Source organism: Neofelis nebulosa, chromosome 4 (assembly GCF_028018385.1).
Source record: "Neofelis nebulosa isolate mNeoNeb1 chromosome 4, mNeoNeb1.pri, whole genome shotgun sequence".
Classification (NCBI taxonomy): Eukaryota; Metazoa; Chordata; class Mammalia; order Carnivora; family Felidae; genus Neofelis; species Neofelis nebulosa.
The window spans coordinates 39,274,530-39,301,600 of record NC_080785.1 but is presented as its reverse complement, the minus strand read 5'-3'; the positions used below and the strand labels follow the sequence as shown (position 1 = coordinate 39,301,600).

General features: G+C 38.6%; 1 protein-coding gene and 1 pseudogene across 13 annotated transcripts in view; one reads left to right on the top strand and one right to left on the bottom strand.

Annotated features, from left to right (window-relative positions):
* Nucleotides 1-27,071, bottom strand: part of IMMP2L (inner mitochondrial membrane peptidase subunit 2) — an 896,430-nt gene that overhangs the window by 710,702 nt on the left and 158,657 nt on the right. The window lies entirely within an intron of this gene.
* LOC131509130 (platelet-activating factor acetylhydrolase IB subunit alpha1-like) lies at nucleotides 19,076-19,742 on the top strand (annotated as a pseudogene).

The following is a 27,071-nucleotide window of genomic DNA, read 5'->3' as shown; positions in this document are numbered from 1 at the left end:
AATTTAAGATTGTGACCTCAAATCATTCTTGCATTGAAAACATAGGTACAATGCCCACACAGTACTTTAAATCCAGTCCTTTGAGCCGGTAAGTAAAAAACAAATTCTAGCTGTTATTTCTATTCAGTGTGGGCAGAAAACGCTGTATTTAAAATTTAGAAACTGACACTATCTTAGTATTTGTATTTCCCCTTTTCTTCTCTGACCACTTGTGGAGTAAAAAAAGAGTGTTGTTGAGTAACTGAAATGCTACCAGAGACAAAGCAATGATTAGAAAAACATTTAAAATATTTTCAATCTATATACACTAGATAAACCACATTTTAAAAATATTTAGTATGTTACTCAGAAAAGGCTGATTTTGCTGGATATAAAAAAAGAGCTTTCCAGCATGGTATAACCACTGATAAACAGTGGCTGTAAGCCATTTTGTTGCTGCCCAGCATCCATCGTCCTTCCTGACATCATTTCAACTCCCTTTTGGGGAATCTTCTACTTTACCATGTAGTCCTTGTGGGAGCAAACGTCCAAATATATGCTCTCCAACTATGGAACTTAAGGTGACCCTTGGAGGCTCTTCCAGAGAATTTCTGCACACTCGCTGGTACAGGTTGGTGGGCACGTAACTCAAGGTTAGCCAATCAGACACAATCTCATGGGACTTTGGTATATTAAGCAGAATCCATGCACATACTAAGGTTGTGGTCACAGTTGATTCATGTCAGCAACCGAACCTGGGTATTTTTGTTGAGTACTCCCACTACCAAGGCCTTCAGATAGATCTCCCCATCTCCCCTCTGTTCCAAGACTAACTATACAGACTCCCTTGAATCTGAAGAGTTTCTCCCATTCCAGATACTTTTTGGCTTTTAAGTCAGAATCTGTTTCCTGTGCTGACAATGACATTAACAAAGGTGATAGAGATATAAAATAAAATATAAGGTCATAAGGGGATAAAATTACCTAATTTTGTTTAGCATTTCTTTGAATGACTTTAGTTCTTATCCATTGGTTTGATATATTGGAAGATATGTTGGCCAAAGAATTTGAGGACCTAGAATCTCGTATAAGCTTTCCATCAAGTGGCTTTAACATCTAAAGTTGAATTCACTCTTGTGTTTGATATTTTTTTCTCATGTATGCATTAAGATGGTTTGAAATGCAAGTGTTCTTGCATTCACAAAATATTATGCTTTGTAGAAAAGATCACATTCTTAATAATAATACCAATAGCATAGATCTTCTTGAAAGAAGATTAGCACATGGATGATGCTGAATTTAGTATTTCCCACTCTTTTTAAGTAATATTATTTCTCATACAAATAAAATATCACAGTAGTTTCTAATGTAACAAACAGAAATCAAATAGTTTCAGGCTGTTTCCCTAAGGGAATAACATCCCATGCCTCAGAAGATTTAGCTGCAAGAAATACACAGGTTTGAAATACCACTGCTCAGTAAATACCACTATAAGATCCACAGGCAAAGCAATGCATCTTCTATATATTTTTATCTTTTCTAATATCACAATATTCTCCTGAAATGTGCTTTCCTTCCTGTTTTCCAATGTATAATACTATCCTTACACAAAAGCCTCAAGTTCAAGAGAATAAATAATTCCTTTTAATTTATTGATGGTTTGATAGACATGTTTTGCTAGCTGTATATAAAAACTGTTTGGTGCACTTACAAGGAATATATCCTTAACAATACCAGGGGTTTAATTTTTCTCAAAGATCTAAAATTACTGTGTCAAAGTCAGCCAAAATTTTTAGAACTGGCATTAACCATGGATTGCTGAGGATCTAAAATACCAGGGGGTAAAGCATATCATACAGTTAATAGTTTTGGTACCGAAACAGAGACATCCATAAAGAGTACCGTTATGAATCTTTAAAATTTAAAAAGCAGAGCCATCCCCAAAAAGCCATTCAAACCAAGAAGACCGACGATCATTAAGTGTACAAAATAATGATTATTTAATATTAGCATCAAGCATTAACTGTATTTGAAAACCTATGAGATTTTGTTTCTGACATGAAATGTTACTTCCCTAAACCCAAGCTTGAGTTTACTATTTGTTCCTAACTCTCAACACAATTCAAAGCACAAGGCACTCCATCTATCATGTAGGTCACTACACTGAATTCCAGGGTAGCTAATAAGAATTGGTCCCTGGCCTTAAGGCACAGACGGCCATGAAAACTGACTAAATATAATATGGTAAATGCTAGAAGAGAGATGGTATCTACTGCAACCTGTCAAGGAAGCAATTAATTCTCTTTTGGGGCAGAGAAAAAAATACAGAAAAAAAGTGATATATTAAACCTTTATTTAAAAAAAATTAAAAATATGAATACTAAATCTCTTATCTAGATAATAAACTTCAGAGTCTATCATATCAGAGTTTAATCCTCATCTCTTTCCATTTCTGGCCATGTGAAACTGAGCAGATTTTCTGGAAATCTACAATGTAACCCCCATTCTGGCACTCACTAGTTCTGATCTTGGGCAGTTCACTTCACTCTAGACCTCAAAATTCCTCATCTGTGAAGGAAGTCATGGAGTCATGCTTTAAGATCTTCAGTTTCCCTTCTAATTCTAACATGAATCTGTATTTTACATAAAATTATGGAAAATTCCTATCTCTTTTGGAGGTCTCCATTAAGCAAATATTTACAGAGTACCTACTATGTGTCAGGCACTCTTCTAGGCATCTGGTATGTATCAGTGAACAAAATAGGATAAAATTTTATGGAAATTATACAGAAAATACCTTTTGAGACACTTTTCAAATTCTTTGCTGTCTCCTTGTTCATAAATCATTTCCCTGTGAGGTTTACATATACATATTTAAGATATTTAACACTGGGAAATTTGAAATAATAATGGATATTAACATACAAAGAGAAATTCATAGATGGAGGTGAATATAGTTGGCATCACCACCATCAAGATAGGTTTCTCTAAATCTACACAGAATCAGTGCCTCTTAACAACCTGATATAAAAGGCAGTAGGTTAGTGAGCTCTCTTAAGCCAGGTTAGTATAGAGACCTCTTTTCCTCCTCACTTAAGCTATTAGCTAGTTTCTTGAGCTCTTACCATGTATGTAAAATTGCCACATGGTAAGAAAAAAATAAACATAAAAACCTACGATCTCATTTCTTTTTCAGAGATTCCACTTCCCTACTTGGTATTTTTCAGCCTTGTTCTAGACCATCTATTTTATTATACAAGGTCTTTATTTGAGAGTCATCTATTATCACTTTTCAAAAACTGATTTATTATTCAAAAAGCAATTGTGAGACATCAGCAATTTCGGGCAGCTGAAGAAAAGAAACCTCACTCTGAGTCTGTCAGGGAACTCAGGGTGTGAAAGGATACAAGATGAGGTGAGGAAGAACAGACTCTCCCTGTTCTCAGAATCACGGTGACTGGAGGAGGCACCCAGTCTTCCATGTTTAGACTCCTCCTCTCCGTGTGCTCTGTCCTTTACCCAGCTACTTCTTTCTCTGTGGGCCCTTTCCCATTCTCTTGTGGTAATGCCTTCTTCGTGGCTGCCACAGCCTCCTGGATTCTACTGCCCTGCCTTCTCTCAGAAATACTGCACACTTCTGCCTCATTTTGTGCACTGCATCCCTCTCCTTAGGAGTGAAGGTCTTAACGAGGGTTCTGATCAGTCTCCTGTAATGCAGCAACTCTGTGGAACAGACTTCTCATGTCCAGTCCTTCCATGACTATGTATCTTTGCTTGCCTTTCTACAGTTAATGGCAAAGATAATGGGGTGACATGATTTATAAAGTTAAAAAAAAAACACCTGACAGTATACGCATAAGGTACCCTTTGAAAAAGGACTATGGCATAATAGGTGACACATGGTTTCTAAGACACACCGTAACTGTTAGGCACCTTCCATGGGCTGTTCAGCAATAAAGATACTGTCTCACCAGAGAGGCTGTATATATAGAAACTTAATTCACAAGTCGTGCCACGAAGTTAGGTCATTTCTTTCAAGACACAGGAGGCAAGTATATATGGCATATACTAGAAATTTAAAATTCAAAATGTTGTGGAGAGGCGGGTATGTGTATATGTGTTTTAGAATAAACAAGCTCAGCTTGAGAAACTACTCTTTAAAGCTAAGCAAAACAAACATCCATCCAAACAAAACACACTGTGAAATATATCTACTTTGAAAGTTGAGCCAGTCGGCATCAAATATGCACTGCAAAGGGGCATGTCTTAGACTACAGCTAGTCAACCATAAGGGATCATCTCCATGCTGTGAAACTCAGACTACATTAACAAATGACCACTATTCTGGATGAGAAAGCAATCACCCTGGCAACTACTTTCCAAAGCTTCAGCCTCCCAATCTTGCCAGGGAGGAGCAGGAGCACAGCACAACCCCTAGCCTGACGGTTCTGCTCTGGCCTCACATGTAAAAGTTGCAGGCAACTACAAAACAAAACACGGCATAGAAAACTTTGGGATAAACTTGTTTTAGGGTGAATACTTCTGTAAGAGACTGGAGACACATAAAAGAAAGGACAGCCATCTCTTTCTCTCCTTCTTTATGTGGATGAGTGGGCAGAAGGCATATCTGTGATATGACAGGAGTCACCTTAGAATGAAGCAGATGACAAGGAGAGCAGAGAAGTGATATATACAAGTGGGACACAGGTGACACAGTCAAAGCACTAATCAAGCCTCATCTACTCCTGACCAGCTTCTACCTGCACGAAGGAGCCTTGAGGCTTTCACACTTTGAGTAAGATATCACTTCCTCTGACTCCTGGGACCCCATCGGCATAAACTCTAGGGAGAAGGCAGGAGCTCCAGGTAGGACCACCCCTCCCAGCTTATGCAGCCAGGGACAGGAGTGAAAACTGACAGCCCTTCCCTGCCTCTCAGCAGGGCTCACAACCTTACCATGTTTATAGTCCTGGGGATCATCACAGTTCATCTTATTATTCCCTTTATTTCCCTTTTTCATCAGTTTTCAGGGAAGCTCCAAGGCCAGGTCATATCTAATTCCCACACGGCTCTGTGGGCAGTGAGACAACCCCACAGTAACCAGGGACTCTCCCTCCCTCTTATCTGCTTTATGCTTCCCATGACCACTTATAAATATCTCATACACAGATATATACATATCTGGTATGAAATCTATTTCTTGGTTTCTCCCATTAAAATGTAAGCCCTCTGATGGGGCACCTGGGTGGCTCAGTCGGTTAAGCGGCCGACTTCGGCTCAGGTCATGATCTCACGGTCTGTGAGTTCGAGCCCCGCGTCAGGCTCTGTGCTGACAGCTCAGAGCCTGGAAGGTGTTTCAGATTCTGTGTCTCCCTCTCTCTCTGCCCCTCCCCTGTTCACGCTCTGTCTCTCTCTGTCTCAAAAATAAATAAACGTTAAAAAAAAAAATTTATAAAAAAAAAAAAATGTAAGCCCTCTGAGGCAGAGATTTTTGTCTCTTTTGTTAATTACTGTATACTCCACACACTGAGAATACTTTCACATTGTTTGTGAAGACTATCAAAAAGATTTTTTTTAAATGCTAGCTTTTGTAGGGAGCCTGGGTGGCGGTCGGTTGAGCATCCGACTTCAGCTCAGGTCAAGATCTCACGGTCTGTGAGTTCGAGCCCCGCGTCAGGCTCTGTGCTGACAGCTCAGAGCCTGGAGCCTGCTTCAATTCTACGTCTCCCTCTCTCTGACCCTCCCCCGTTCATGCTCTGCCTCTCTCTGTCTCAAAAATAAACATTTATATATATATATATATATATATATATATTTTTTTTTTTTTTAATGCTGGTTTTTGTTTGTTTATTTTTCCTCGACTTTACAGATTTTAGTCTTTTGGGAGTGAAGAAGGGCTTGACTCACAATATACAGAATTAACATATTCAAAACACATAAACGCTACCAAAAACTATGAATATCAATCTGGAACACTGCTCTGAAATGAGCTATTTTGGCTTCTTTTACTTCCATAATGACACTTCATATAAAATATACATTCTCAATTTTAAAAATTCAAAATTAACTGCTTTTCTGATTATTTCTATAAGGTTTCCATTGTTCACAATGTATTTTTCAGAACCAAACACATAATAATCATTTTAATGAGCATGTTTTCTATCTTTTATATGGAATATTTTAAGGCTCTAAAATATTCATAAGCATTCTAATTTCCTAAGTGTTAAAAGGTATAAACAATCATATTTGCCTAAATGTGTTCAAAACATATGTCCATACAAAAACCTGCATAAAAATGTTTATACCAGTTTTATTCCTAATTGCAAAAACTTGGACCAACCAGATATTCTTCAATAGGGGAGTGGATAAACAAACTGTGGCATATCCATACAATGGAATATTATTCAGTAATAAACATAAATGAGCTCTCAAGCTATAAAAAGACATAGAGGAATCTTAAATGCCTATTACTAAGTGAAAGAAGTCAGTCTGAAAAGGTTATATACTGTATGAAATCAACAAAGTGACATTCTAGAGAAGGCACAACAAAAGGCAATAAAAAGATTGGTGGTTACAGGGGTTCATGAGGTGGGGGAGTGGGGTAGGAAGGAGTGAGGGATGAATAGGTAAAGAACTGGGAATTTTTAGGGCAGGAAGGTATGATACTATAATGCAGATACATAACACTATGCTCTTACCAAAATCCATAAAACTGTACAACACAAAAAAATGAACCCTAATGTAAACTATAGACTTCAGTTGATAATAATGTATCAATATTTGCTCACCAATTATAACACATGTTCCATATTAATGTGAGTTGTTAATAAAATAAACTCTGTGTGTGGTTGGGGAGGTATATGAGAAATATCTAAGGAAATTTAAGCTTTAATAGCCATCCTCTTCCTTCCCAGTCTACCTAAGAGGTCATGAACTCTATGTATGGGCATGGATATTAAGAGACACTATTGTTTTACACTAGTAAAACAAAACATAGAAAAACCTGAGCAGTCAGAATTTGTAATCAGTTTCATTTTCCTGTCACAAATACCCATAAATCTATACACACAAAGTAAATGACTAGTCAGGATAAAAATGAAAATCAAGTGTTGATTTCTTCTGTCTTGTTATTTGTTGGGGGAAGGGGCCTAATAAAATTGTCTAGTTTTCTCATTACAGAGAAGGAAATGATTTACCCCAAAACACTTAAAAGTGACATAAATGATGGTGGGGGGACCCACCACATATAGGAAAAGAGTGATCGCATGCCTTTTGCACCGTGATTGTTAAATAAGTATTTCTTAAACTTCTCTGCAACTATATGCCAGGGAAAGGGGAAAAAAAACACATTTTCCATGAAAAGGAAAAAATATTAGAGATGGTCAGAAAAGTTACTATAATAGAGGTCAAGGAGTGTGGCATGCTGGAATAAAGGCTGATACCACCAGCCAGGCAGCACTGTTTTGAAAACTGGATGAGAAGTACTTGGCAAATATCAGGAAGTAAAAACATAAAATTGAGGAAAACACTGGGTAAAGGAGAGAAAACTATCTTTCAATGCTGCAAAGTAGGGCTAAATAGAAAAGAGGCAATACAGTCAGGATCCCCTTTCCTGGTTCCTTGATGCTCCATGTTCTGCCACTTGCAAAACTGCTCAGGGGTAGATTTTAATTCATTATTTTTCTTGACAACTTCAGTTATTACTTTTGCTAATTCTTTTAAGTCCCTCCCAGAGACAAATAGGTTAGTGAAGATTATGAACTAAAGGAAAATGCCTTCAAGGATGGGATGAGGATAGAATGAATTCTTACACCAAAAAAAAAAAAAGCAAGATTTGATTCTACATATTTTACAAATTAATTTCTCCTCCGCTGAGTACAGTGGTTCATAAATCAACTGACTCCTAAGAATGAACGAAGAACACAGGGAAATACATCAGTGATTTAAATGAAACTATTTTTAAATTAAGGACAAGAATGGCTTATGTTTTAGAAAACACTGTTTTGAACGAAATCAAAGCTTCAAAATGCTTTCCTGTTCCTGCTTTGTTAATCATGGAGGAAAAATTGCTAAGTACTCTTTCTGACTCTAGGTTCGCTCTGACCGTTTCCACTTTAGTCTTCAGTGAAGACCCCATTTAGTTCCTGAAAAAAACCAAACCCCCATTTTTAGTCACTTCAAATTATTTAATGGGAGCTGCTTTGAACTATCCAAGCACAAGCCAGTCCTTAAAAATTGCTCACATGGTAGAGTTTGACAGTGTCATAAGTGCCTATAAATATTGAATAATGCAAATTGGTAACCTGTTGACAATGCATTTGCATAAATCAAGAGAATACTTGTGTAATAAATTCACATCTGACCTTTTTAACCTTTCCTACTATTGATCACTCTGCAGCTGCTAAGGTCCTAGACTAGGCTTATGTCAGTTAAAAAAAAAAAAAAAAAAAAAAAAAAAAAAACAGGAAGGAAAGAATGGCTTTATAGGAGAATGCCTGAGAAAAAGCTATAGAATGTGGTGATAAGTTAGTTCTGGGGAGGAAAAAAAAAAATCCAACACTGGAAAAAAATGACAACGCTTAGCAATTCTACAAAATTCACTTTTCCAAGTCCATGCTATCTCCACATTATTACTGTCCTTTTATCTAACAATCACAACTCATCTGATGTACAAGGCATCATAAGGCTCCCTGCATTTTTCACAGTATTAAGGCAAGAAAGCAATCCATATAGTTCTCATCAACTTAAAACCAAAGGACAGTCAAATCCTGAGAGTCAGACTAGTAAAGACATAAGTAAAATGGCTTGGGTCATAAATCAAAAGCTAATAGAGCCTGAACACATGAGTCTGACCCGTTAATAGTATTGTCTCCTAGCTTGGTAACCCAAGTGAGAAAACAAAGTGTAGGGGTTATCACCGGTGCAAAGACACTGGAAGCTGCATCTGATATGAGCTGTAACTATCCCACTGTCCAGAAAACTTCTTACATGAAATCAGGTAAAACTGTTAGCACTAGGACTACACTTCTGTCTTCAGGAAAAAGAAAATATGAAACTTGCACTTTGGGTACATTTATGAATGATACCATGATCAAATAGACTTGAATATTTTGGGTTAATGCTTAAAATTCCTACCAGGGTTTTGCCTCTTTCACAGCAAAGGTCATGCATAGCAGTCCTGTCTCCCACCTACTCGGGAGGTGCTGAGCAAGAGATTCTTAACTGAATGATTAACTCAGCAGAACTCCCAGGTTGGAAACTACAGACTAAAAGTCCTCTCTATCAGCACACAAGAGGCACGTTTGCCAAGTATCAAAGAGAATAGGCTTATTGAGTGTTGCTGTAGAGGAGAGGCAGATGGAATGATAAAAGCTACCAGCAAACATGAAAAAGCATCAAACAAAATAACGGTCTTGTGAGATGGTGGCACTCCTGCCACCAAAGAAGTGGTTCTCACTCCACACTCTTAAAATTTTGTTTCCTAGGCCCAGTACACAACTGGCTTATTTATGAAGTCGGAGGTGAAGCCTGCCAATATGCAATCCCAACAAACAACTGAGTTGATTCTGATGTAGGTGTAAAACAACATGCGATCCTGGCTAAACAACCAGGCCTTGACAAACCTGTGAACCAATCACCCACATCAGGTAGAAGTGACACTTGATCAACTATGAGATCCCTTTGAAATTTAAGCGTCTTTATTCATCTAAGATCGTGAAGGCAAGTAAAGCAAACTAGCAGCAACAATACAATAAACCTAAGAACATATATGACCTAATACGTTATTACAGTGTCATGTCTACGAGACCAAGCCCTGGGTTTAAGATGGCCTGGGTTCAAATCCTATACCACTTACTAGCTCTGTGATCTTAAGCAAGTTACTTATCTTCTCTAAGCTCCTTTTTTTCTTTTTTAATGGCATAATACTCAGCTCACAGAGAAATTATGAGTAACTAACTTTGTGTTACACACTCACCCAAAATTATAAAGAATAAAAAGTAATGAAAAGGAAAAAATGAAAAAAAATTGACATGGTTTTTAGTTCAAAAAATTATAACAGTGAAAAAAAATCCTAACTACATATATGTGTGTGTGTATAGCCATATGTGTGTATACATATGTGTGTGTATACATATGCCATGTGTGTATACATATGCCGTGTGTGTGTGTGTGTGTGTGTGTGTATAGCCAAGTCAGTACATATGAAAATATTCAACATCAATAGCCATCAAATAAATGCAAATCAAAATCACAATGAGATACCACTTTACACCCACTACTAGGATGGCTATAATCAAAAAGACATTTAACACATTAACAAAGATGTGAAAAAAGAGAAACCTCCCTACACTGTTGGCGAGATTATAGAATGGTGCAGCCACTTTAGAAAAACAGTTTGGCAGTTCTTCAAATGTTTAAACATAGAGTTACTATGTGATCCAGCAATTCCACTCCTAACTATATACCCCAGAGAACTGAAAACAGGTAGTCAAACAAAAATTTGTAGTGGAAGGTTCATAGCGGCATTATTCATAATAGGCAAAAGGGGGTAACAATCCAAATGTCCATTCACTGATGAGTTGATAAATAAAATGTGGTATATTCCTATAATGGAAGAATATTATTCAGCCATAAAAAGGAATAAAGTACTGACATATGCTACAACATCATGAACCTTGAAAATACTGTGCTAAGTGAAGGAAGTCAATAACAAAGAACCACATGTTGTATAATTCTATTTGTATGTAATGTTCAGAATGCAGAAATCTATGGAGACGGACGGCAGATTCGTGGCTGTTAGGGGCTGAGAGTGGAGAGATGGCTTGGAGGTGATGGCTAAGGGATATGGAGTTCCTTTTTGGGGTTGTGAAAGTATTATAAAATTGATTGGACTGGTCAATGTACAACTTTGTGACTAATACTATGCCATTGAATTCTACACTATTATACTATAGATGGAAAACATCCTTCTGTAGTAGAAATCTCTGATGCTCTTCATACCCTGTACCCTTTGGATGGTGAACTGCCATCCAAACCCTACCCTCCCTCCCCATTTTATGTCATTCTAACAGGGCTATCAGGGAAGTCTTCAAACCCCACTTCTGCCATGAAAACTACTCACAAATTACTGCCACTTAACTCTGAGCTGTTTCTATTTCTATGCTTCCTGAGGCCTACTCATTCAACTCAATTTTCTTTTTTTTTTAATTTTTTTAAATTTTTTTTAATGTTTATTTTTGAGAGAAAGAAAGAGAAAGACAGAGTGTGAGTGGAGGAGGGACAAAAAGAGAGGGAGACACAGTATCCAAGCAGGCTCCAGGCTCCCAGCTGTCAGCAGAGAGCACAATGCAGGGCTCAAACTCAAGACCTGCAAGATCATGACCTGAGCTGAAGTCAAATGCTCAATCAACTGAGCCACCCAGGCGCCCCAGAAAGGAGCTTTAAAGATAGAAAGACCTAATTTTAATCTTAGATTTGCCATTTACTATCATAGTGCTCTTGGGTGATTATAATAACAATACCTGCCTTCAAGGATCATTTTTTCGAGAAAATAATTGAGATAATAAGATTTACTATCAACCCAGAGTCTGCTTTGGATTTTGTGCCTCCCTTTCTCTCTTCCCCTCCCCCACTCACACTCTGTCTCTCTCTCTCTCTCTCTCAAAAATATGTAAACATTCAAAAAAAAAATTTTTTAGGGGTGTGGCTGGCTCAGTTGGTTAAGCGTCTGACTTTACCTCAGGTCATGATCTCATGGTTCGTGGTTCGAGTGCCACGTCAGGCTCTATGCTGACAGCTCAGAGCCTGGAGCCCACTTCAGATTCTGTGTCTCCCTCTCTCTCTGCCCGTCCCCTGCTTGCACTCTGTCTCTCTCTCTCAAAAATACATAAACATTAAAAACATTTTTTAAATAAATAAAAAAAAGTCTTTAAAGCTCCTTTCTTAACCAATACTTCTGGAATGTAAAAAGATTTTAATGAGTAGCTGAAGAACTGAAGCAAAAGCATTTTTATAATATTCATTTGCATTAAAACACCTATATTTACAAAGCAACAAATCAATTTTCAGAATCAGCACAGTTATATAAACCTGAGGCCTTTACTTCTTGGCACTGGAGAACTTAACACTATCAATTTCATTAGCACTCTGATAAAGGTGAAATCAAATTAATTCAAGCCACCTACATGATAAACTTGTGATCTTTATAAACACAAAAAACAGATTAGTATAGACTCCTAATGGTGTAATTATTCTGCAACAGAAATAGGTACACAATTCCATAGTAATGCAAAATAATATAAAATACACTGTAATTACTACTGAATTGTTACACAGTAGATCTTTCCATATTTATGCATATTTAATTAAAATGATATTTATCAAAAGGCTAATGAGACCATTTTGAATCCCATTTACTGAAAGGCTAATGAGACAGTAGAATATGAGCTGTTTATTAACTGAAGAACAAGATATGTGGCATCTATACACAGTAAGAGAAGACCAGAATTAAAAAATAAAATATCACTGAAAGCTTCTCATAAACCTTACAGTAGAAAAAGTCATGTTGGAGATAAGAAAGACCATGTACCATGTCAGCTTCCCACTTAAACTGATAGGTAAATGAAAATGTATACTCTAGTCAAAGGACTTATCTAATGAGAGTATACAAATTATTATTCCATTTTCCAGGATTGCAGTTGTTATAGGCATTTAAATACAAGTCATTTTACAGTTAAAAGATAGGCCATGATGCTTCCAAGGCAAAATAAAATTTTGTAACACTGCATCTAAAACAATCTCACAGTAGATCGCTACACCTCAGAAAAGCACTGTTGATATTTCACTGAGCCAAAAAAGAAAGTTCCCTTATCACGTGAATAGAGTGGAAAGTAACCCTGCTGAAAGGCAAGAGGAAATGCCAAGTCATTTTCTCAAAGAATAATAATTAACAATAACTATATATCTGAAGGCTTTCAGTTTCAAAAACAGAAAATTCCAGAGATATTGAAATGACACATATTATCAAAACCTAAATAACAAAACTGTTTAGTATGTAAATGCAAACTATTTGTTCATCAAATAAACAGGAACTCGTTTTAAGAGAAAGAAAAAAAAAGTAGCAGGTCAGTTCAAGTTTGGATTTTTTGGATGAAATAGCAACTTTCTAAGCCAAGACCTTCGTTAAATATTTCCCAATATTCATAAAAAGATTCATACACATACAGAAAGTTTAGGTGAAAAATACTATATATACATATGCTGCATTTGGCAAATCTACAGGTAATTTAGTATTAGGAATTATCTGAACAAAAATATTAAGTAAATTACTAGAAGAGGGAAAAAATAGCTCCATCAAAAACTACTCAACATAAATTAACAGGAAAGAATTACATCATTACAAATTTAATTGTTAGGAAAAAGTGATACTTTATTATTTCACCTAAATAATTTGAAGGCACTTCAGAGTAAAACATCTTCTTGTTAACACTTATTCGATAGTATATTTATTAGTTGTCATATTAAGGCCCTGCCAATAGAGGTTTTAAATATTTATTAAGAAACACCTCCAAACATTCAAAATGAGACTATACTTAATATCTTCAAAGAATCTGAAAGAGCATATTATATATTTATTGACTCCTAGAACATGCTCCAGCCAGATAATGATCTTTGGTCAAAGTAAGAGCAGTCCTGTCATGTGGGCCTCCCCACGTAGACTGGAAATGGCACTCGGCACTCAGAATGTAATAAAAGCAAAACTGTTCACCTAAGGAGAAGCGAAAGGACTAGTTCTGTTTAGATTTTTATTTTTCTTTAAAATTTTAGTCTCTTGAAATCCAACTTCTTGAGTTAATACACAGCTATTAAAAAGCAGCAGACTTGTAATCAATACCTTCACTAACAGCTATTCCCCAGGCTCTCTTAAATATAAGCACCAGAGTTTTGCAAGATGGAAAATACCCAATTAGGTTTTCCCGAACCAATTTAGCTTGTCCGGCTATTGAGTATTTTGACAAAAAATATATTCACACTCTTGAGTTTGTGAGAGAAAAATTAGCCCTTTAATTAGCAGTAAAGCTAGTCTAGAAATGAGCCATCTGGCTTATCTCTGATATACTCTGAGATTGTATCATGTCATCAGAAAATTTTTTAAATACCAGGCACAATTTGCTAACCTCAGAGTACAAACTTAACTTCGGCTCCCTTCACAGAAACTAACAGACCTGTTTCTCTCAAGTATTTGAGTGGATTCTAAGTGAAAACCATCAAGCTGTTCTCACTGCTATCCATTTTCCATGTTGCCAGAAGAAGAGAATATTCAGCTCCTTATCTGATATCCTTATTCAGATATAAGTAGAACTGGGAATAGGAAAACCTTGTTATCACCCAGGAGCTTGTATTTCAGTCAGCGAAGGCTGAGACAACACTGCACAACTGTTGTAGCTAATTAACACTGATGGTTAAAGTGATGCCTTTGAACCCATGTGAACAGCTCTTCTGGACTTGAGTTAGTCAGTAAATATGTATTGAGCACACACATTGCACCAGGCATTGGACATGTCACAAAAAAAGAAACAATGTAAGGATTTTTAAAAAACAGAAAGATATATAGAGTCTGGGTAGGAGATATATGCGCACGCGAGCACACACACACACACACACACACACAAAATAATAAAATCTGGTAAATGCTGTAGACTCATGTGTAAGATTGCTGCCAGTATAGACCTGTGTTTTTCAAAATAGGTATTCTGACTTATTTTGTGAGCCTTAGAATCAATATAATCAGTTACAATCAGTTTTTTTTTTTAACATAATGGATTAAACACTATAATGTACCTCATGAAATAAAACACTGTTTTGATCTTCTGGTCCAGCTTTTCATAGATAGAAATTTAGGTATAGACACAGAGATTTAAGTATAGCTGTAGACAAAAATATAGGAAGACACACACATATACACATATCTTGGCCACAGTGTAAAATATGCTTCTTACTTGGTATGGGCAAAAAACCTTGAAAGCCACAAGTATATGAAATTTGCCTGATAACTCAAGGCAGGATTCATAAAGGAAACAGCATTCGGGTTGATGCCATATGAAAAAGTTTGTACAGTAGAAAGATAGAAGGCTTCCAGAAAAAGAGAACAGGGTATATATAGGTTGAGTACATTGAAATGTGATTAGGGCTACATGTTGAAATAACATTTTGGATATACTGGATCAAATAAAATGTATTATTAAAATCAATTTTCACCTCTTTTAGTTTTTTAAAATGTGGCTAATAGAATATGTAAAATTACATATATGGCTTGCATAACAAAGTTCAATCGAATAGTAATGGTGCAGATGATGAACTAGAGAAGGAAATTACACTTGCAGTGATGAAGCCAAAGTTAGGCTACTGAAATAGCCAAGACGAGAGAAGATGACAGTCTGGTCCAGAACAGTAAGAATGGAGAGGAATAGGAGAGAAAAGTTCAAGAGAAGAAAACAAAGTAGAGAAACAAAACTTGGTGGTTGGCTGGATATAAGGGATGAGGGAGAAGAAGCCATGTATCCATTCATTCATCTAAACATCACATTGCCTGCCTAGGATATGGTAGGTACATGTACCGTGCTGGTTGTGCTATAGTGAGCCAAACGGAAGTCTGAAATGCTTATCAACATTCTGAGCTGGGAATGGAGTCAAGGTTGTTATCACAAACTGAAATAGCACATAAAAGAAGAGGAACAGTTCTGTTATCATCACATGTATCTATCATCTCATTCTTGGACATTCCTTTATTTATCTTCTTCTATGGTCTAGGATATTTAATAGAATATCTGAGAAGCAATGGATGTCAGGAAAAAGGTCCAAGCTGAAGCTAGAAAGTTTGGAGTTATTATATATAATTGGCAGACGATCCCTAGGAGGGGTTCCGAGCATTCATGGGGAGGCTGTAAAAATGATAAGGGCCATGAGTCCAAGTAAGAACACTAAGGACACTAAAAAGGAGAGAAAGGAAAGAGAGCAAGTCCTCTAACAGAGAGAAGCAAATATGAAGGAGAAAAATCCATGAAGGGTAGAGTCCCAGAAACCAAAAGAGAACATTCATTAGAATCAAGTAAGAAGAGTAGTTTCAAAGAGGCACTGGAAAAACATTTAACATTTACAAGTCAAAGATGGATGAACTTCATGAAGGTGATCCCAGCAGAGTGGTGTAGAACACAGGGGAGGCAAGGAAGTAGAGAGTCCAGGTAAAGACATCTGTTTCTAGAACCCTACTTGTGAGCAAAGGAATGATAAAGTAGTGAGCACAGAATCAAGGGAGGGGTCTGGGTGCTTTCATCTTCTTGTTTTGACTCGAGGGAGACTTGAACATGTTCAAAAGCTTGGAAAAGCAATCAGGACAGAGGGGTAGTTTAAAAGGGAAGCAACGAAATAATTAATGGAACAAAAGCCTAAGGAGCTCGGGAAGGAGAAGACCTAGGACACAGGTGCACAGGCAACTTTGACTAGGAGAAAACATCTCTTCCCCAAAGATGGAAGTGAAGGTGGCTAAAGAGATGGCAATCAATTCAGATGCAGGTAAAAACTCTTTCAGTATTAAGGGGCGCCTGGGTGACTCCGTCGGTTAGACGTCCAACTTCAGCTCAGGTCATGATTTCGTGGTTCATGGGTTCAAGCCCCACGTCGGGTTCCGTGCTGGCAGCTCAGAGCCTGGAGCCTGCTTCAGATTCTGGGTCTCCCTCTCTCTCTCTGCCCCTCCCCCACTTGTACTCTGTCCTGTCTCTCTCTCAAAAATAAACAAAACATTTTAAAAAAAGAAACTCAGTATTAAAATACTACTCAGGTTATAAAGTAATCACTGGGCTCCTTTGGTTAATGGTAACCACAAATGTGGGTCCAAGGTGGTTCCATGGATCTGATTCATACCTATGTACAGTAAATGCACTAAAGCCAAAGGCACAGACTTCACACTAAGAGCAAGTCAACTTCCATCTACTCCATGGCCCATGATTTACTTTGCTCTAAAAACAAAACAAAACAAAAACCCTGTAAGAAGTGATTATCATTAGTCTTAAAGAGGAAAGAAGGGAAAAAATGAAGGCTAATGTGTATCAAATGCAGGAAACCCTCAGGTCCCTCTAGGATTTCCACCTGCGTACATCTGGAGTGGAAGGTGTGGGACAGAGCTTTCCTCCTCTCCACATAGACCCTCAAAAGCTCCTTCCCAAGGGAAGAGTCCCAGCTATCACACTGAGCCACAGTTTAAGCCATCTGGTAGAATGACTGTGACTTAAAGATGAGAACCCAGAATTCCCTCTACCTCTACTCTTAATATTTCTGGTTTTGGACTAGTGAGCATGAATGCCTAGGCAGGGTCTATACTCCTAGCAGCACAGTCATAATCATTTTGTGTGATTAAAAAAAAAATCAGACCTGGAGCTCCTCACCCCATCTCTGCCTGAGTCTCTCCACTTACAATTGAAGAGGTAAGGGGGTTGTACCTCATTGGAGCAAGAAACACAGGTAAGCCTCCAAACCCAAGCCTCACTGTCCAACAACCTTCCCTGGAAAAGCCAGAGATTAAAGGTTACCAAATATTCTTTCAGCTAGGAAGCAGCACTTTATTTCCCTGATGGCTTCTATGCTTTTTTATGAATCCATTCTTCAGTCCAGAACTGCAGAAAGCAGAAAGGGTAAAAGTAGGTAATTAAAACATCAAAATCTTAACTTAAAACTCCCTTACTCAAAAGCCCTTAGTAACAGACAAACGAAAATTTACACAAAGTTTTTCTGCCTCATTATTTTTCATTTTTCTTTTCCTTAGTCTGACTCTCCTGAAATCCTCTCTCCTTCTTGCAATATGTTCAAGTCCATGAATATCTATTTCATATGTCACCTTCTTGATCTAGGAAGCCGTCTCTGAACCATTCAGTTAAAGTATCACTGTCTCATCTATGCTCTCATAGGCCTTGCTTATGTATCTATTAAATCCTTACTTACTCAATTGTATCTTCCCTAGTAAATCAGATGAAGGTTGAAACATTCACCTGTGCATCCTCGACCAGAGCACTTTGTCCAGGCTGGTCCCTGCTCTAAGCCACAATTCATCTCTTCGTCCCCTGAAATCTTACAGCACTTCGTGGGGCAGCAACTGGGCCCAGCAGTCCTCCACCAGCAGAACTTTTTCGGAAGAAGGAAGAAAGCAAATAAAGAAAAGTAGAAGAAAAAAAGACCTAGAAGGATTTTGTATCATGCATAACCAATCTGAAGTAATCTTACTGCCCGGACTGGAAGAACTCAAGGAGCAATCTTTTGACTCCTCAGCCAATCACTGTTCTGTTTGGCCTGGAGCTATGGGAAATTTTAAATCACAAGGCTAGAAGGAAGATCCACAGGCAGTGAAAATGAGTCATGAAGCAGTCAGTGGGACTGAGGCCCCAAAGACAGCCAGCAGTTGGGGTTGTACCCCAGATTTTCAGAAAGTGTATTTTATACACATATTGTTTAACTGGTTAAAGTATGTTAGGAAGCATACAGATTATATTTAATAAATCTGAATTTTCTAACTTGATTAATAATGGCATAAATGAATTTCTAACTTAATTATTAATAATGGCAAAGCACCTTATAAAGTACATGACAGCACACAAAGTACTTCTAAACCCCTCCATTTTACACTTGAGGAAATGAAGTCTCAGATAATTTGGAGGAGTTCTGTTAAGGCCTCTTTCAACAACAAATATTAAATAAATACCTTCTATATGCAATGTGCTGGGTGGGATTGAAGCAGTCCTGCTTTCATGGAGCTTTTTCTTATGGGAAAGACAGATAATAAAATAAATAAAATATATAGTATGTCAAATGGTGCTACTGGGAAAATAAAGCAAGGTGTGTAGGAAATAGGGGTTTTAAATAAGACGGCCAAAGAAGGACTTAATGGCAAAATGACATTTGAGCAGACACTAATGGAGAGGAAGAGAACCAAGTGGTTGGTGTTCTAATCTGAACTGTAACCCCAATCTTGGATTGCTACTGCTTATTTCAAATACCACAATTTGCCTTGAAAGAAGACATTGGGGCCCGCAGGAGCTGCAGCACCAATATGAATGGAGAGGAGAGCCCAGCCAGCAATCCATGCTGGTGCAAAACGTCGGACTCTGGATGTCCCTGCACCATTGGTCTATAGTTGACAGCAAAGATAAGGAACCTGAAATCATCTTCATTGGGGACTCCCTGGTCCAGCTAATGCACCAGTGTGCAAGATCTGGCAGAAGCTCTTTTCTCCCCTTCACACACTTAACTTTGGCATTGGCAGTGGCAGCATACAACATGTGCTTCAGTGGCTGGAGAATGTGGAGCTGGAACGAATCCAGCCCAAGACTGTGGTGGTCTGGGTGGGTTCCAACAACCAAGGCCCATAGCAGAGCAAGTGACTGATGACTGGTGAACCAAGGGCAGCCCAGGCCCAAGTCATGATGCTGGGCCTGCTTCCCAGGAGCCAGCACCCTAATATACTTCATGAGAAAAACCAGTGGGTGAATGAGCTGGTCCAGACAGCACTGGCTGACCACCCACAGGCCCACTTTCTTGATGCCGACCCTAGTTTTCTGCACTCAGACAGTACCATAAGTCACCATGAAATGTACAAAAATGGGAATCTGAGCCGCCTGGGCTATACCCCTGTCTGTTGGGCCCTGCACTCCCTGCTTCTGCATTTGCTGGCCCAAGGGCAGAACCAGGGTGTCTCCCTGCCAGAGACTATAACCTAAGCATCCTCCTTCCCCAACATTAAATTCTCATTCCTCAAAAAAAGAAGAAAGAGGAGGAGCAGGAGGAGAAGTTAGAGAAGGAAGAGAGGGAGGAGAAGAAGGAGGAGGAGGAGGAGAGGGAGAAGGAGGAGGGAGAGGAAGAGGAGAAGGAGAAGGAAGAGGAGAAGGAGAAGGAGGAGGAGGGAAAGGAGGAGGGAGAGGAGAAGGAGGAGAAGGGAGAGGAAGAGGAAAAAGAGAAGGAGGAGGAGGGAGAGGAGGAGCGAGAGGAGGAGGGAGAGGAGGAGGGAGAGGAGGAGCGAGAGGAGGAGGGAGAGGAGGAGGGAGAGGAGGAGCGAGAGGAGGAGCAGAAGGAGGAGGAGAGGAAGAGGAGAAAGAGAAGGAGGAGGAAGGAGAGGAGGAGGAGGAGGAGAGGAAGAGGAGAAAGAGAAGGAGGAGGAAGGAGAGGAGGAGGAGGAGAAGGAGGAGGAGAGGGAGAGGGAGAGGAAGAGGAGAAGGAGAAGGAGGAGGAGGGAGAGGAGGAGGAGGAGGGAGAAGAAGAACAACAACAACGACAAGAAGTAGTCGTAGTAGCAGCAGCAGCAGCAGTAGTTGGGACACAGGCTGCCGAGCCACAGGAATGGCCAGGTCCTCCAAGAAATCTTGATCTGAAGAGGGCCTGCCTTCACAATGGGTCTTTCACATCTGTAGACATGGGAGGCCAGCAGAAAGGACACTGTGTCCCATGGGATAAAGCATGTGAAAGTGCCTTTCAACCGCTGTACAGCTACATGGTCAGTATGATAGTGCAATGTGTTAGTGCTAATCACATGTGGTTTTGGGGGCCTTATTAAGATTGCTCTCCTGATTTGCTACTGGTACCTGGTAGAGACTGAACACCTGCCCATGGGATATCAAGTGACTATGTGAATAATCAAACTACCCATAAAAAACTGGTGTTATCCGACTCACCAAACCATAGAACTAGACGGGCCCAATAGCAGTCCACTCCCTACAAGACTGGGAACATGACCACAACTAAGCTGAATGAGCAGATGACTCAGACTACTATAGTATCTGGCCCTATTCCTTGAGCACTTCTCCCTCAGTCATATAAATTGGCATAAGAAGTTCCCTCTGACCAGTTAATGGAAGAGAAAAAATGATGGGTCTCATTCATTCACAAAAGGATCTACACTGAGTTGGTAAAAGCTAGGTGTGAGTGGCCACTATACAACACCACCACTCATTAGTGTCCCCGAAACACAATGGTAAAGAGAAAACCTTCCACTGGGAAGAACATTAGGAGACATGGAATGAGGTAAGGGTATACACTGATTAATCGTTAGTGGCTTAGGAGTTGCCAGGCTTGATAAGAACTTAGAACAAACTGGAAAACTGGTTCAGTTTATGGCACCAACTGGTCCCATAAAATTTTCAGTAAGCTGCAAATCTGGGGTGCTGCCCTATAAAATTAAGTATATGCTTAAAACTAGTAATCATTATATGGTGCCATCTTTCCCAGAACATATACAAGGTGGAAGTGAGAGTGGTCCCTCTATTTTCTTTATGTGTAATTAATAAAAATATTGGAATCATGTTTTCTAAATTTGGTGAAAAGCATAAAATTACAGATCCAAAAAGTTCAGTGAACCACACTAGGCAAATTAACATGAAAATCACACCTGTACATGTTACAGTCAAACATAAAACTAAGGCAAAGGAAAACATCTTAAAAGCATCCAGAAAAAGTATTCATTACAAACAAGAGGGCAATGATATCAATCTTTTTAAAAATACGTGTTTTAATGGAAGTATAACTCACATACAGAAAGGTGCACAAATATATTTGGCATGACTCTTCGCAAAGTGAAGATAACTATGTAACCACCACCCATATCAAGTACAACACTAATATGCCCTTATTACTAGCCTTTATCCTAGCTAGTCATTACTCTCCTTCCTTCTCAAAGGTAAGGATACTAAAGCCACAAATTGCCAGTGGTTAACCTTTAGATAAATTTAATACATGATGTATTCTTTTTGCCTCCTTTAACATCTGTGTTGTTACCTGGACAGTTTTCCATTTGTTTTCATTGCTATCCAATGAACAAATAGGCCACATTTCATGACTATACCTGAGTTTATCCACTCCACCGTTGACAGACATCAGAGGTGCTTCCATTTGGGGCTATTAGGAAGAGCACTGCCATGGACATTCTCATGTACGTCTTTTGGTGTACACACATATGCATTTTTGTTGGGCTCTCTATGATACCGAATAGCCCACTTTTAGAATTTTTTGGTCCTTAAAATGTCGAGCTTAATGGTTGGGAGGTCTTAGTACTGAATGGAGGAAAATGGTTTCAATGAATTAGATGTGGACACTGCTCACGGGCAAATTTGGGCTTTCTCTCTGAGAGAGAGAGAGAAGGGGATTGCTCTACGGGCATGGTGAGGGATGCCTTTTAACAGGCGGAAATTGCATTGCTGCTATATGATGGAATAAATTTGACTATACGTGGGGGGAAAAAAGGAGGAAGGTCTTGTCATTTAGAAAAGTAGTAGGGGAAGCAATGCCCTGCTCTCAGCATTTCAGGCACATTAGGAAGTAGTTCAGAAAATCATGAGCAGGGCTCATAGCACTATCCTGTGCCCAAGTGGGTCCCCGACTACACATTTAGACACTCCAAGAAGATGCCAAATGGTAATTTTCACTGACAGGACTAGCAGTACCACTCCAAACTGTACAATGTTAAAGTGGTAACCAGAGAATGTTTGATCTTTTTATTGTTGTTTTTAAAGGCAAATGTCCTGAGTGGTTTGTTATGGTTTCTGTCATACAAAAGTCATTTCACTCTACTCTGAGTCACTTGGCTGTCACAAGACACAAAATGAGCTGCAATAAGAAGAGCTTATCAAGAGGAGGGAAAAGTACACATATCTGGTCCCATACCCAGGTGACTGTCTTCATCTAAGGCATGATTTACCCTTCCCAGTGAAGTATCTGTGCAGTTCAATTAATTACCCTCTGTCAGTCAGAAGTAAATTTTGGTTCAGAGAGGTGGGGCAAAGCATCAGACTCGACCTAACAACTGTTCCATACAAATACTAGATCATCTGGAGTAGCCGTCTCTACAACAAACAAATCTTCATAGCAGAAACAATGTCTCCGTGAGACTCCATTTGCTCCAGTCATTAACTTGTCGTTTTGGACTCATAGAGTCATTCACTTAACAAATGTGAACTGCATACCTACCGTAAGCCAAGTACTTTCAGTGGTCAACTATTTGGAAATGGTATGCACGTATGGGTGTGCACATACATATACACAAACACACAATTAGAGACGTTGGCCTGTGTGGCCTCCAGTTGCAAATATTCCTAAGCATGCCAACCATTTTAATTCAAATGTGAATGTATGTGTATTTGTATGTGGGTGAGTTTGTGTGTGTGTATGTGTATTTGTGTGTGACAGAGAGGCAGAGAAAAGGGGATGAGGAACAGGGTAAGAAGCAACTCAAGTTACATTAGACAAGGACAGCAGAAACCATGAAAGACTCAAGAGAAAGTGTGGACAGATTTAAAGTACAAAAATGAAGTAGACTTCACTCACTTCTCTCCATGTACAGTCACATCCACTGCTCATCAACTGCTTTGCCCATATCCTGTGTGCTCCTTACAGGTTATATATAATCAAGATCTACCTTTAAAGCTATTTGCAAAAGTGTCTATGCCATAAACTTTTGGCTGACAAGTAATTATACTTTACCTTCCAAAAGAAAACCAAGCATAAAACAACGCCACAAGATGAGAACAATTGATAATGCTGCTTGACAAAGGAGGCAAAAGAAAGAGATTCAACCAACACCTTAAGTTTGCCTCACCATTCATTAATTTTCAATTTGATTTTGCTTTTTTATACCACAAAGCACTTATTCAAAAATAGAGGAACTCCTATATCCATATGTTGTCCTGCAAAAAAGAGAAGAAAATACTATTATTTGTATTTCTTGTTCAAACACTCTAAGAATAAAAGAGCTGTTTTCAGAAATGATGAGGTTCCTGCAGATAACATTTACCCACGGGATTTGAGGCTTTTTTGTGACATAAAGTGCAGAGTACTTTGAGGGTGGTTACAGATTCAATGGCACAGAAAAGGCTTTTAACTTTGGCTCATTTCCTCTGACCACCATGCCTCCATTCTAAATTATAACCTCTCAAAGCTACAGATCCTTTAAAGCCAGCTTTTAAACTGCCTTTCCTTGGTATCATCACAAAATAAGAACACTTTGTTACTTGAAAATAAAAGCACAAAATTATCGAACTCAATAACTGTTCTCATTATTGCAACCAATAAACAAGACTCAACAAAAATTGTTTTCGCTAATAGCCATCACTTATTGAACTGCCAAGAAATAGATCCAAGAGAATCTAAAGAAAGATCTGCCTTAACAATATAAACGGTTTCTTATTCAGAAACTATATTTAATATCAGAAATGGCTAGCACATGTCTCAGTGCTATTATTATTGTCCATAACAGAATCTTAAACTAACCCATAAAATCCTGTCATTCACATCTTAGAATAGTAATAATTTTGAAAAAACAAACAAAAAAAGAAACCACTAAACTACTAGAGAATCCTGTTTTTAATTTAGGAATGTCTTTTATGATATAACCCATAGCAAATACTACCTACTCAGCTGAATCTTTTTCAGAGTCACTGCAGTACTTTATATCCACAGAAAAATAATAATAGGACTAGGAAACATGAGAAGCATCTGGGACCCTTCCCCTTGGTTGAGACTGAGCAAGTAGTTGGCATGGCCAGCAAAGCCAAAACCAAATATTCAACCACCTGGTTGGAGATAGTAGGGCCAAGTGAGTGACCCACATAGCTGAGAGACTGGTTATATATAAGGGGAAACAAGCAAACAAGTATATATTTAAGGTTAATGGGAGCCAGGTTTTTCAATGCTGGAGAAAGAAACTATAAGTATAAAAAGAAGGTATCAATATGAACATACTTAGAAAGATCAATCTACCGGAACATACATGCATATAGATAGAGATGTATGTGCATATAGTGTGTGTTTATAAAAGCTGTATTTTCAGGGCACCTGGGTGGCTCAGTCAGTTAAGCATCCAACTTTGGCTCAGGTCATGGTCTCATGGTTTATAAGTTCACATATAGCCCCACATCTGTGCTATCAGCGCAGAGCCTGCTTGGGATCCTCTGTCTCCCTCTCTCTCTGCCCCTCCCCCTCTCTAAAATAAATAAACATTAAAAAAAAAAAAAAACCTGTACTTTCTAATTTCATTCCCTGGTTAGACCTAGCAGGAATGATACTCCAGTAGCAGTGAGCATCTTTAGAACCTAAATCTTGGGGTGTCTGGGTGGCTCAGTCAGTTGAGCGACCGACTTCGGCTCAGGTCATGATCTCACAGTTTGTGAGTTCGAGCCCCATGTCGGGCTCTGTGTTGCCAGCTCGGAGCCTGGAGCCTGCTTCTGATTCTGTGTCTCCCTCTCTCTCTGACCCTCCCCCACTCATGCTCTGTCTCTCTCTGCCTCAGAAATAAACATTAAAAAAAATTAAAAACAAAAGAACCTAAATCTTGGTTTCCCCATGTCTAAATGTCCTTCTCCATTAAAAGGAACCCGAATTCCTTCATAATTCCAAGGCTGGAACAAGAAAAGTATAGGATAAGCTTGATTGACTTTCAACATGATGAACTAAGAACACAACATCAGTCTTCTATGGTAATCCTACCCAAAATACATCATCTGAATCCATTCATAAGGAAACATCAGATAAAAAGAAAAGCATGATTTGGCTGAACTCTTCCAAAATATCAAGATCATGAAAGATAAGGAAAGACTAAGGAATAGTTCCAGACTGAATGACACCAGAAAGCCAGTTAACTCAACACAAAGTATGATCCTGGATTCTGGACTCATAAAGAACATCACTGGGACAAATGGTGAGTTGTGAATGAGATCTATGGATTAAACAGTAATATCCTATTAATATTTATTTCCTATTTTGATTATATTGGGGTTATGTGGAACAACATCCTTATTTTTAGGAAATGCTCTCTTAAGTACCAAAGAAATACTAGGGTATCATGTCTGCAATTTTACTCTCAAGCCAAAAAGAAAGAAACCACTTCAAAATAATAATGTATCAGAGTAAAGGCTGAGAGAGAAATCAAGTGAGACAATAAAGAGAATATGATGGGACAATTGTAGTAAAATGCCAATACTAGGGGAATGTGAGGGAAGAACATATTAGTTCTTTGTCCTTTTCTTGAAATGTTTTTCTAAATTTGAAATCATTATAAAATAAAATGTATTTTAAAAAGAAATGTCTGTTTATAACTCTTCTTATACTATTAAGAAAAGTCTTAACTTTCTATGAAGGGCTTCAGTCTGCTATGAATTTAAAAAACAAAAAGGATATCCTGTGGCTAGAGGCAAAATACAGCCTACATAATTCAAAAAGCACTTAAACCAAATAAGGACGTTAAAAGGGCTTTTATCATCAATATGTCTAAAAAAATGTGAACACTTGCCTGATTAAAGGTGATGTATACTGGGAATTATAAATACCATAAGGATAAAACTGCAGGAAATCTCTGATATTCATGCAAGGAAGAGATCCACGTAGACAGATGTGTCTCCCAGATCAGCCTTCAAGGACGCCCTGGCTCCCTACCTTCTGGGGGAGTATGGTCAGTGGACAGCCTCTAGGTGCAGAGAATTCAATCTACTGCAGCTGCAGAGGGCAGTCCCACCTTGAGGTATCTCACATCCTGCAACAAAGTTGGGGCAGGGGAGGTCAGTGGCAACAGGAGGCAACCCTGAGGGCAATACTTCCCCCAGAGCAACCATGGTGTAGCCTGAGCATCAGCAGGTCTACAGGGCAGCTCGAGCTTCTTTTTCTGCCCAATCCTGCAGCTCCTGCTTCCAGCCAAAGCACATGACCCCTGACACACATCTTGCACCTCAAACTCCATCTCTGTCTTTACTGCTGGAGAACCCAGCCCACAATAAGGACTTCCTTTGTTTTTCAATTAAACATAGCTTGGTATGGGCAGCTTTTACAGTTCTGTCTTGTGACTGGGTAATGTTATTTCTAACTCACGATATAGTTGTGAATTTTCTTAAGGTGAATTCTGCCTCTGACTCTCATGCATTCACCTTCTCATGCTGTGTGACAAAAGAATTGTACTTTCCCCTTTTCATGTTAGCCAAATATAAAAGATAATCATTATTTAAACAACAAATTTCCCTCTTATGGTCCATTAGCTCCTGCTGCTTGTTCCTGTAGTGAAATTGAAATATAACAAA